At 34.3% G+C, this 12,789-nt stretch overlaps 1 protein-coding gene across 1 annotated transcript in view; it reads left to right on the plus strand.

Annotated features, from left to right (window-relative positions):
- The window catches only part of LOC116174672 (protein bric-a-brac 2-like), a 115,782-nt gene that overhangs the window by 58,562 nt on the left and 44,431 nt on the right, over positions 1–12,789 (plus strand). The gene's annotated exons all lie outside the window — the stretch shown is intronic.

Here is a 12,789-nt window from a genome sequence, read left to right on the forward strand (position 1 = left end):
AATAATTAACGCGTTGGGCGCCGCGTGTTTTTTTCCCAAAACGACACCCCCGCGCCAAACCGGCACAGCAGATGTCGATTACAACGAAACAATTAAACATACCTGCGTTACTCATAAGCGACCTATTTTTACACCGCTACTGCACGATTATGAATAAGCAAAATAAACATTTGAATGAGTAACCCTTTTCCTCGATTCGCTTCCAAAATGTAATTAAAACATTTCGCGCAACCGAATAGAGCAAACACCTGTTGTTTTACCCCAAAATTTTCGCCGTTGAGACAAAAAGAGCCGAGCGCACGTGGTTTCTCGGTTCATTGAGAAAAATCGCACAAGACAAGAAATTCGGGACGAATTCTTGGCCTAGAAAATAATCGGTCACAAAATTGACATCGGGCACAATTTCGTTGGGCGGGGCCAGTGGGAGTCGAACTCCGCCTCGATAAAACTGTTCCTTTCATAAATTTTCGGCGTCCTTGTCCGATTTAAATTTCAAACTGTCCGCGAAATTTTTTGAATTTTTTTCTGTTTTCCTGCCATCAACAAATCAATTGATTTTTAAAATTTAAGATTTCTTTATAACCGCGCAAACAAATCTTTCTATTTTTGCTTGCACAAAAAGTAATAAAAACTGTTTTCAAAGTGTTATGAAAGTTATTAATGTATTTCTAAAAATATTGCGAGATTAATGATTCGCGAAATGTTACTCGGAATTCGCATTGCAAATAAGTTTTAATTGTGCATGGGCAAATGAAAGTTTGCTAATTTCATTAATGAATTCGGGGCACCACAAGGATCAATACTAGGTCCACTGCTCGTTACCGTTTCGGCTGTCTTTACATTAGAATTCAATCATAATTTGATCACATAAAATAATGGCTGAAACATGTTCTCCCACATTTTTTTCAATATGTTGCTATTACTCCAATTATGACTCCAATACTACAATCTTCCTTTGGAGCGGCACAGTGATAAGTAGGTTCACGCGTTCAGCAATCTTGGTACGTGTAATTTAAATTAGGTATATTTTGCCTCATTGTCCTTTTGTATTAGGAAGAGACGCATGACTAGCTTAGCTAAATTTCTTCCTGCTCTCCTATTTTTGGTACAGTATTGCTAAATATAAGTCTATACTTATCACTCGACTTATATCATCTACCTCAACAACAATGTATGATGGTGTCAAATGAAGCACAATCGCATTTTGTGAAGGCTCACGTGAGGCTTGAAAGCTTATTTGTATAGAATGAAGTGCTCATAACAGAAGATTCAGTTTTGATAACTGATAGGTAACTATAAGTATACTTACGCTTGATAGTACAATTATGAACAAATTATATATAGGTATACAGGCCATTTCACGGAAGCCGTTACCTACAAGTATTCAGGCTCTCATTAATAATTTAAATCTAAAAATTTGCATATCTACCTAGTTTTTTATGATAGATGATAGAAAATATGGTCATGATCGTTTCACTTTCGGTTTTACCGGATGGGGATAAGCAAATTTCTTATTTTAAATAGAACAACCTGTATTTTATTGCATTTTCGAAATCTAAATAAAAATCTACGTAGTTTGATACTCCATTTCCCTATATCCAGCATCAATGGTTTTCAAGTTGTTCAAGATTTTTCAAAATTTTTGACGTCTGACTGCTTTTCTTTTGGGCCTTGTACGTATGACTCCGTTGACTTGAATTTTAAAAACTCTTTCAAAATTACCAATAGTGACTTGATGCTACATGAGAATGATTTAAATTTGGATCGCTCTTTTACAATTGCAGTGTTTTAAAACTAATGTCGATCAATTATTACATTTCCTATACCTACTTGCGAGCTTACTTATTATACTTTTACGTTTTATTTTAGATTTTCGAATATTTACATAATTTTCAAATAAATGCATTAGCAGACATGTTAGACAAATCCTTTTATGGTTATAATTATTATCATTACAAAATAAAAAACAAACATCAATTGAGGTTTTTGTTAACATGACCACTGATTTTTTTAATACAAAATTGAATCTTCCGATGAATTCCATTGGTAGTGGCCTCTCGAATTTCTACTGCATTTCATCAAAAGATTTTTTCACCCAAGAACGGTACAATAACATCTACTAACGCATTTTTTAAAGAAAATTACAGTCGCAATTTTAGAAAATCTAAAATAAAACAGAAAGCGTAAAACTTAGGTCGAGAGATAGGTATAAAGAATATGGAATTTGTTTCGACATTTCAAAGTGCAAAAAAATAAAGCATGTCTCATTTGAAAAAATCAACTTTTTGCGGCTTGAAGTTATTAACATTTACCGTTAGTTTTAAAACACCCTGTAGAAGGACAATTAAAATTTTAATAATTATCATGTAGAATCAAGTCAGAATTACTAATTTTGGAAGACTTTTTCAAATTCATTCCAACGGAGTCATAGGTACAGAGCCCTAACGCAAAGCAATGTAACGTAAATTTTTTTTTAAATCTTGAATAACTTAAAAGCCATTTATGCTGGTTATAAGGATACAGGGATATAGATTTTCATGTAGACCTCGAAAATATTATATTATATTATTTATAGGGTGTTTTATTTAAAATAATAATGTTGCTATCCGCATGATAATATTTTCTTTCGATAGATCATGCAAAACTAAGTCTATAGACAAATTTTCAGATTTAGTCTATCAATAAGAGCCTGAAAACTTTTAGGTAACGGTTTGTTTGAAACAGCCTGTACATAATGTAACCAAATAGACAACAATTCATGCGTGAAATAAGTTGCGAATCTAAAGAATGACCCCGAATTCATTTACATTCGTTGAATCGACGCACCCAAAAAGTCGTCTATACTACATTTGACCCACAGACATATTGACCACCTCATACACCTATCTGAAAGCCTTATCTATATCGATTTCCAGAGATTTGTATAACGCCTTGTGTATCAGTGTAGAAGATTTGGAAATTTGAGGCCGATTAGAAAAAATAGTTAAAAAAGTAAAAAAATATCATTGGGTAACATTTCATATACACATTTTTATTTCAATGGGACAGACTCAAAAATAAAATCAAGGTAACATTAATTAATGTGGCGATTACTGATGACATAGAAATACCAACATTTTTCTTATTAAACGATCTTCATACCTATTGAATTTTTAGATAGTTTTTCTTGTCTCAGTTAAACTTATCTATGGATAATCTCTTATGTGCATACATTATTTTGTCTCTAGGGAAATTAACTGTGACATAAATTTAACTCTGAGAGTCTGACAGTCTGAATAATCAACGATAGCTAACATATATAATCATTTAATTTCAATAACAAATTATTAAAGTAAGAGTAACCAATTACGTATCTTAGTAATATCAATATTACTTATAACACTAAAACAAAACAATAATGAGAACAGCTGTTTCTGTAGGACTTTGTTTCAAGAGAACCAATACCGTAGGGGAATTAGCCTTGGAATATAATCAATAAAGGCAATAGAAAATCATTAACAATTAATGAACATGGACAGCGGGTCCACAAGCGGAGTACCCGTTACAATCAATACATGCAACGATACAACAAGGGCATAAAGATGCCCAAAGATGTAAGCTTAAATTATACGTATACGTATATACGGTCATTAACAACCAAGGCACATTTTATATAAATAATGTTATCACTTTTTCACTGCTTAAAAAAGGGGACTCGAACTTCGGCAACTCGAAGTAGGTAATACCTACTACGGACCCAGATGATGGATGGAAATCCACCACACTTGCTCCATTTAACAGTGTCTTAATAGATCAAGCTACTAGTTTGTCGAATATTGAAGTGTTAACGATACTGTTTCGGTGCAGCTAAGATATCGGGAAATCAAAAATTGTTGATACGATTAACCTTGTTTACCCCAATGACTGAGTTCCCAAATAAATACAATAGAAAATAGAGAATATATTAATCAACTTCGAATTTGCCGGGAGCCTGTGATATAAACTAAACTAGAAATAATGAAAAATATTGTAAACAACGGAAATATGAAAAATATGCTTACCTAGATTAAAGTTAGCAAAACTCCATTCACGTTAAGACGTTTAGATAAATAATTTCGGCAATTTTAACTGGATGCCTCAGGAATTTCATAAGATTTCAACATCTTTCGTACAGTAAGTATCAGTCATTGCAGCGACAAAGGCCAAAGTGTCATTTCCTCAAACCATGGTACCATCTCACATTCTCTGTACACACACTGAAGGCGCATTCAGTCAAACACTCCCTATGGGTACATTCAACGTAGGATTTGCACATTCCTGACGTACCATGGAGCATTGACAATTATTCTAAGCACTCGGTTTTGAAAGACTTGAATCTTATTAAGTTGTGTACCACCTCGTATACCACCCATATTGGGGAACCATATGTGGGGACAGGCCTTGTGTATTAGGGTCCCACATTCGATTTTTAGTGCTTTATCACAGGATATAGCTTTACTAATCGCGTGTTGGCTTCGTATAATTTTTTATTGATGTGATATCCCCATTTGAGGGTCTTGCCTAGATAAATGCCAAGGTATTTTACGGCGCTGTTATCACTGTTCCACTATATTAATTGACCGAGATATTGTGAACTACAATATGAAACAGGATCGGGCCAAGTATTGACCCTTGCGGAACTCCCGCTTCGATGCGCTTAACCTTATTATGTGAAGTAGGCAAGCTATACTCTTTACAATTTAAACCTTTAATTTATAAACATATGCACAAGACACAACATACACTTTCAAATGCGAACTGTCACAACTAATAAAAACAAGAGATTATCCAAATAAAGCTACTGGACCATTTTAAAAATTGTTCTTTCATTTAGCTATAACTAACGAATTTTTAATTTTTTTCCCCCCGATAACGGTCGCAAATACAAATCAGAGAATGAAATTCTTATTTTACAATCTACCAGTGGCGCACTGAAAACAAGTTCAGTGGTAGAAAAGGGAACATGACCCCTGAAAAAACAACACCCTGTAGATTCTCACTACAATTGACATGATCAATGAGCCCTTTAGCGCAACTTATATTTCAGATTTGAGCAAAGCGCAGAAAAACCAAAAAAAATTTAAAAACTAAAAATTTTAACACCCTGTAGATCAGTAACGAAGCGTTTGCGGAACTATGTTTATATGAACATCAGTCATAAAATAAAGCAAAGAATTAGCCTCTTCCGTATTTAGTAGTCTAACATAACTCATGCAAACAATTTACAAAATTTTCTACCCGCTTCTAAAATTTGCTTAACATGTGTCATGTTAGTTGCCCATTGCATTTGATAGAGGATCAAAATTAGTATATTTTGATACAACGTGTTCCAATAGCTATCTCTAACAGTTTCTCACTTAACAATTCGTTGAATTGATACCATTTTTTTGGGATTTTCTATTTCCATGTATGACAATCGAATTTTAAACAAATCTAGTGACACTAATCCGTCACCTGTTATAGTAGGAGAGCCCAATAGATGATCTTGGCATTTTCTCGAGCGCGTCAGATTAAAGTAAGGTGGGTTGACTACGTGTTGAAAAGTGTGCATTTCAATGCTCTGACGATTTGACCGTGACGTGATAGAGTGGGAAGGTCAGGAACTAGCAAAAATAAACACTTTATCTCCACATTTTCGAGCGCGTTGAAATTTTTTCTTATTTCGAATTATTCGAAATTATTTAAGAATAACAGAAGTAATATAATTTGCCGATTTCCACACGCCAAAGTGGAACAAATCGTCAATAAAGTTCGGCAGTTGAAGCATGTCCGACTGACTGAGATCATTGGTGGTCGTGTCGTAAATTGTGCGGACAACCCTCTAAATATATTAATAAATCCCGTTTTCTACCCTTCTGTACAGTTTCCCCCACCATGCAAACTGGCACTATTAATATCTGATGCGCTCGAGTATTTTCATGTGCCCCCCCTGACTCGCAGTGGTTTCACCTATAAACATTTTTGGAATTTAATTGTTACCTTGACTGCGGTACTAAAGGTCCCTGGTTCGATTCCAGGTTCGGGAATGGATATTCGTGAATGCATAGTGGGTTGGGTTGGTAGAGCAGCCTAGGCTTTCAAGAAACGTTTAAGTTTAAAAACACCCTGTCTAGCGTGTGGTGCGTTTTTTAAAAAGCTTCCTTTTCATATAAAATTTTGAAAACATTTTGAGATTCTCGATGTCGAGTTTTTGGGTTACTTATGGCCAAAAGTAAATTTTTAGTTAAAAGGTACTTCTTTTTTATTATCGCAAATCGGTTTATTAGAAAAGTTTCTATGTAATGATTGTTGCATAATCTGCCGTTTCAAAATAAGTATAGGTACGGATCCAGGTAAAAAAGGTTATCGGATCTAACCTCATTTTTTATAGGGATTCAATTCAAAAAGATTAAAAAGTTTTTAAAGAAAATATAATTGTTTAAAAATCCTTTTTTAATCTTTTATGAATCACTTGAATCTTTTTTTAATTATAATTATAATGTTGTTTTATTTCATTTAAAATCTACAGGGTGTTCCATTTAAAAAAATGAGGTTAGGTTCGATAACTTTTTTTACTTGACCCCGTATACTTATTTTGAAAACAGTAGATAATGCCACAATAATTTATGATAAACACATTTACGATAACCTAATAAACAAGAGAATTATAGGCCTTTATCTAAAAATCAATCAAAACCAAAAAACTGTAAGTGAGTTTCGTAAAAAAATACATCGAGACTGTGCGGTCAATTTTTTTTTCTATCACTTACAGTTTAAGAGTTAGCGCATACTAACGTCCAAATTTGGTCACCCTGTACAGAGTCTACAGAGCCAATAATTTATACAGAAATGTAAAATTGTCCAATTTTAATAGCTGACATAATACCAAGGACCTTTCTTTATATTTCATAAGCAATTTTCAAGAGCGGGAAAAGCGGGTTCCAAGGGCGAGCTTGTCCCTCTGGATGGCACTTATTGGTTCAATGATACTTGACCAGGTTTTTATTGTTGTTTTATTCTGTTCTGTTTGTCTCCAAAAGGTTCCGTTCTTATAAAGATAGTAAACAACACAGGACCCTGGCTTGAACTGTGAGAGACGCCCATACGAATAGTTACAGTCTGTCGCGAATCTTTCCAGTTGGTAATTCTCGAGAAGTTTTACTCATTTTGCAACAAACGCGCTGCAGGTGTAGTGTAGGAGTTTGCTAAATTTAGGTGTCAGATTGGCAACACCTCTTGCATTGTTTGTGTACAACTAAAAATCCGTTTTTGTTTATTGCGCCGCTCACTTTTACATTTACTGAATAGCTTTTCCATACATATTATTAAGTGATTAAGTCAATGCGGCCAGCCCGTCAAGTGCTTCGCCATAATACTTCAACTCTCCGAAGGGGGCGGGTATAATTTATATAATATCATTTTTTTTTCGTTACAAATTGCTTCCGTTTTCTTTTATACCACGACCACCACCTTTTGTGCCTTTGTAGATTTGTCAGACGTAAATCTATAATGAAGGTATAAATTAAACAATTTGTTCAAAAAATAATTGATCCAATTGTTATACTGCCGATTTTAATTAATGCGGTGGGAGTCTGATAAAATATTAATTTTGTTAAGTCGCCCAAGAAGCTAAATTGTTTACGCAAACGCGACCATGTCGTATATTTGTTTTTAATGGATCTTGATTTATATTGTGAAAATGCCTGATGGTGGTGGGTATTAGCGTTATTGTAGGTTTTGTAGGTCTCTAATTGAGTTGATTGAGATAATTGTTTACAAATTTTCCCCGCCCGAGTGGTTTCGGTGAGGAAGTGTGGGTATTACTGCGACGTTTAATGTAAATAAGAGAATTGAGTAATACATCATATAACATGTGGGGGAAGAAGAGACAGTTGGCAGATCTTTCCAATTTTGCTCATTTACGGATTCGAAGATATCAATTGGCCGAAACAAAACTCTGATTTTGTCAGAAATCATCTTCATTACTTTTCTGTTAATGCATCTCCTTGATGACTCTTTTCCATGACTCTATTGCCTGCTCTTCTCGTTACCCCTTCATATCCTTCTTCTCCCCCTTTCAGTTTGTCAACCAATATCCTACTTCTTATCTTTCTCTTTTCCTTTCTCCCTGAACAGTTCTATCGTAGTTCGTAGTACATGTCCTATCCATTTCAATTTCCTTCGCTTATTGGTTCTTTATTAGCTTTCTTAACTGCATTTCCATCTTACTGCATATAATATCCTCCTCTCCTCTGACTATTAAATGCTTGTTTTTCCAACCTTGTGTACCTAAGTGCTTATATATTTCCACTGCTTTATCCTCGCCCCGTCTACCATTACTGCTATATATCCTTCTGTACCCCAACTTTCTTAACTTGTGTTTTGTTCTTATTAGTTCTTAGACAATACTCTGTTTTCATTTCACCTATATTCTCTACCAATATATCTCGTTCTTTTTCACTCTCAGCGCAGATACAACTATGCCATCCGCAAATCGTATACTAAGAATCCTCTACCCTCCAATGTTCATACCATATTTTCTCATTTTCCAACATATTTCTATAGAGTTGATTATAATTAAATAAAATATATTATTATGTTTTATATTATGTTTTATATTAGTTGTCTTTCTCTCCAGTTGACATCTTTCCTCTGTCGTATTCCCAACAGTTTCTACCAGTTTACCCAATCGAATGCCTTTAGAATGTTAACAAAAGCTACATAGAGGGTGTTTCCTTTTTCCAAATATCTTTTGCCGTTCGTTCTCGGCACTCCTATTGCGTTTCTCGCGCACATTCCGCTTCTGAGACCAAACTGTTCCTCTCCTTTATTCTCCCCCATAAGCCTTCTACTCAATTCTTTCGATAAGGTCTTTGCAGCGTGTCACTACAGTGATTGTTCTACATTCTTAACTTTTTTTGTACCTTGCTTTTTAGGTAGAGCCACCATTTCTGAACAGAAAGAATCCTTTGGCTCTAGCCGACTTTCGAAAATGAAAATCAAGACGCTGAAAGAAGGAGAGGTTTTAGAGCCTGTTTTTTACACATACCCCGCACTCAGGGGGTCGACAAACAATTAAATAAAGAAATCTTAATTACTTAGAATAATCCACTCAATCTGGTCGTAACAAATTTGCGATATTCATGCTCACTAAAACTGATACACAAACGCTGAATGCTTTAGGAACACCGCTTTTTCTTGATAACACATTTGGCTTGTTGAATTTGATGACAAAGTTTAGGGGCTCTCCGGACGGTAGAACACTTTTAACCTTGAATGAAAGTAGAACCTTATATCATTATGCAACAACTTTCTTGGTCTACTCACCCACCCACTGTTTCCGATCACGGACAATGCGTCTTAAAAACTTCCCCCGAGCTTGTACTACATCACTTCACAACGTAATAAGTTAAATCTTTTATTAAGATTACTTTATTGCAATACTGACGCAATACGTTTTCACATGCACAGGATGACTGCCCGAGAATGTTTGGCGTAAAAAAATGTACACGCTCTGAACAAGTCGCAAAAAAGAGTAAAAAAGCCTCGTCTTGTCGTTGTCTTCAGTTCTTAAATATCCTAAAATCACCCTTAGATTACATAAACGCAATCCACGACGAAACACGCAATTTTTCTTAACACCTGCATTCTCTTATCATCAAAAGAACACGTGCGTTAATTAAATTTCGGCTACCAAAATAGCTCCTTATAACGACCAAACCTTTCACCAAACACACAAATTTGACCAGATGTGTCCCACTTTTAAAACCATATCCAAATTGAACCATTGCAAAGCGATAAAATTTAAACAAGAATTACGCGTTAACAAATATTTCTAAAAGGGAAAACAAACACTGAGATAGAAATTTAGGTAAAATAAACCAACCTTGTGTTTATTTCTAAATAACCCACCAGAATTGCACTTAAAAATTGAAATTATACCACATCCAGGATGCCCCATTAGTACTGGTGGTGCTAATGCCAAAATAACGTCTGCCTGACGTAGTTTACACAACAATATGTAGGGAATAAAATCATTTTTAACGTTATTATGTACTATTTTAGTTTTTAATTTGACAATTTACAGTATGAAAATATTACTCCCCTCTAACACCCCCTCTGAATTATAAGAACCTCTTAAAATTTTAAATGAAAGCGGGGGTCATGGGACAGCTTTTTTTAAAGGGATCATAATTGGTAGATTTGAATTTGAGCAATGAATGAAGCAAAGAATGCCACTTTTATACATTTATACATTTTTAGTTTGAACATTCAATCTTCTTGTAGAATGCATTGAAAAATATACTAAATAATACATTGTTTTAATCTAAATAGAATTTTGCAATGGAGACTTGGTCAAAATCATCTTCGAAATTAACTTTTATCAGTCATGGTTGCGCAAACTTTAAAAAAGCTGTATAATGCTAAATAGAGAATTAAAATCCCATTCAAACAAGGTGTCACACGAACCCTTTTTTAATTTAAAGTTTTTTGGGCGCTTTCTTATAATTCAGAGAGGGTTTATATTTAAGTACATGTATTAGGTTTTATTTTTACAAAAGTACTTACATAATAACGTTAAATATGAATTTATGCACTGCTATGTGCAATGGCAAAGGGTCACCCACAAAAAAACCTGTCCAGCTTGCTCAAAACAAATGAACTAAGTCTTCCCTGTACACATAGATATTTACTCTTAAGAAAAATCCTAATGTTAACTTTCATTAGTTTGAAAGACACAGTGACCTCGATTCACTCCCGACCATTCCAAATACTTAACAAATTTTGATTAACACCTGACATAATTCTTGGACACGAATTGAAAAATCTGACATGAAAACTCTATCTGGGTTGCACTTTGGGTTCGATTAAATACACAGTTAATTAATTGACAAAGACAAACATTTATTCTGCAAAGCATAAAAGAATTTAAAATAATGCTGGAAGCGAAAACATTCACAGTTTGTTTTTACACATACTTACAGTTGTTTAATAATCCAACAAATCTGGTCGTAAAAATTTTGCATTATTCAGGCGCACTTAGAACACACGCTGACAGCTTCGGGAATTTCAACTTTTTTTAATTAAACTTGATGATAACAAAACTGGATTTTAGAATTAGATGACAAAATTTGGTGGCTGTTTGGACGGTAGAACACTTTTACTTTAACAAAATAACAAACCCTGTCATAAGGATTCAGTATGAAACCACTGCTTGGTTTAATTACTACTACTTTTTCTGTTATCGGGAAAAAATGCTTTACAAGCTTCCCACGATCTTTTACTCACTTTACGACGTTATAACTTGTATCACTTGTAGGGGGCCCTGCTTACTAATACAATAATCAACAACAATATTCAATAATGTTTATTAAATAAAATGCGAGGAACTGAACCAATCAATGTGACTAATACAACACCATTCCATCAAACTGAATATAGTCAACCTCCTGCATGCAACATAATAATACATTCTACCAACTATACATAAGTACCAACTTAAACTAAAGGCGCGTAATTTCAAAATTCAAATCTTAGCTACTACACACTTAATTTTAATTAATAATTATTAAATTTTGCTTAACAATGAAACTTCTTATCGAAAACAACCAGATAAATGACGCAAAATTCGACCAAATGTGACTTACTTCTTGCACCTTAACTAACTTGAACAATCTGCAAAAGAGATAACATTAAAACGAAATTACGCATCTACCCAAATTTCTAAAAGGAAAAACAAATACTTAAATACAAATTCAAATGAAACGCTCACATTTTGTATTTATTGGTAGAAACTTACCAGATTTGCTTTTACAAAATATACCGCATACAGGGTGGCCCAACCTTATTGAAGGTGATGCTTGACGTAGTTTATACAACAATACATATGGGTTGCTTGGTATGTTTTGCGTAATATGGAGTGTATCACAGGCTGCTCAGCAAATCATGTTCTCAATTCTCGCTTCACGAATGAAGATGTAGACCACTTTCGAGGCTTTTACTACTCCTACAGTTTTCAGTATATAGCTCTGGCACCTAAGCCAAAAAAAGTCTTGACGATTAATGTGCGTATGCGCAGTCAAGTTTCTTATTTATTAATATATTTTTTTGAAATTTAAACAATCGACGCTTCTAGTAAAGACAAACATATCGCATATTGTAAAAATCAGATATGCGCATGCGTAGTTTGCGTAATGCCAACTTTTTTTTTATTGAGACATTTCTTTGAAATTCTAATAGATGCTTGTAGTAGAGAAAATCATAGTTCACAGAGTTATTGCCATTTTGGTAACACTGATTGCTCAATTACTTCGCCCTGAAGATCAAGTATTGATTTCCTAAGTGCTAGTCTTGCATGTTACTATTAAATCTATCTGCCTGTTAATTGCCACAAATGTATTTATATAAAAGGTTCTCTAGCACAAGTTCAACTGAAACATAAAAATCCTGCCCTTAATAAATAGTCTGAGAGCTGGTAGACATTTTTGGGTAGGTATTCAAGACACGCTGAACACTTGTCCATTACTTCTCCAATAATTACAGACCTGGCCGGGGAGTCGTGGGGATAAATCAACCCTTATATTTTTAAAGATACAATTATTAAGCGGCAGAGCAGGCCAAGCTTTATAGGGGAGTCGATGGTGTCCAGCGCAAAAGTTCAAAACTGCAATAAAACGTTTTTGCTTTATAACTCAGTTATTTGTGGGAATAATAAGTATCAAGAAAACGTTATGGTAAAAAAAGCTCGAGTCAGGGGGCATTTTTATATTTTCCAGATACAGCGCCAAAGTA

The sequence above is a fragment of the Photinus pyralis genome, unplaced genomic scaffold (genome assembly GCF_008802855.1).
Source record: "Photinus pyralis isolate 1611_PpyrPB1 unplaced genomic scaffold, Ppyr1.3 Ppyr1.4_LG6, whole genome shotgun sequence".
Classification (NCBI taxonomy): Eukaryota; Metazoa; Arthropoda; class Insecta; order Coleoptera; family Lampyridae; genus Photinus; species Photinus pyralis.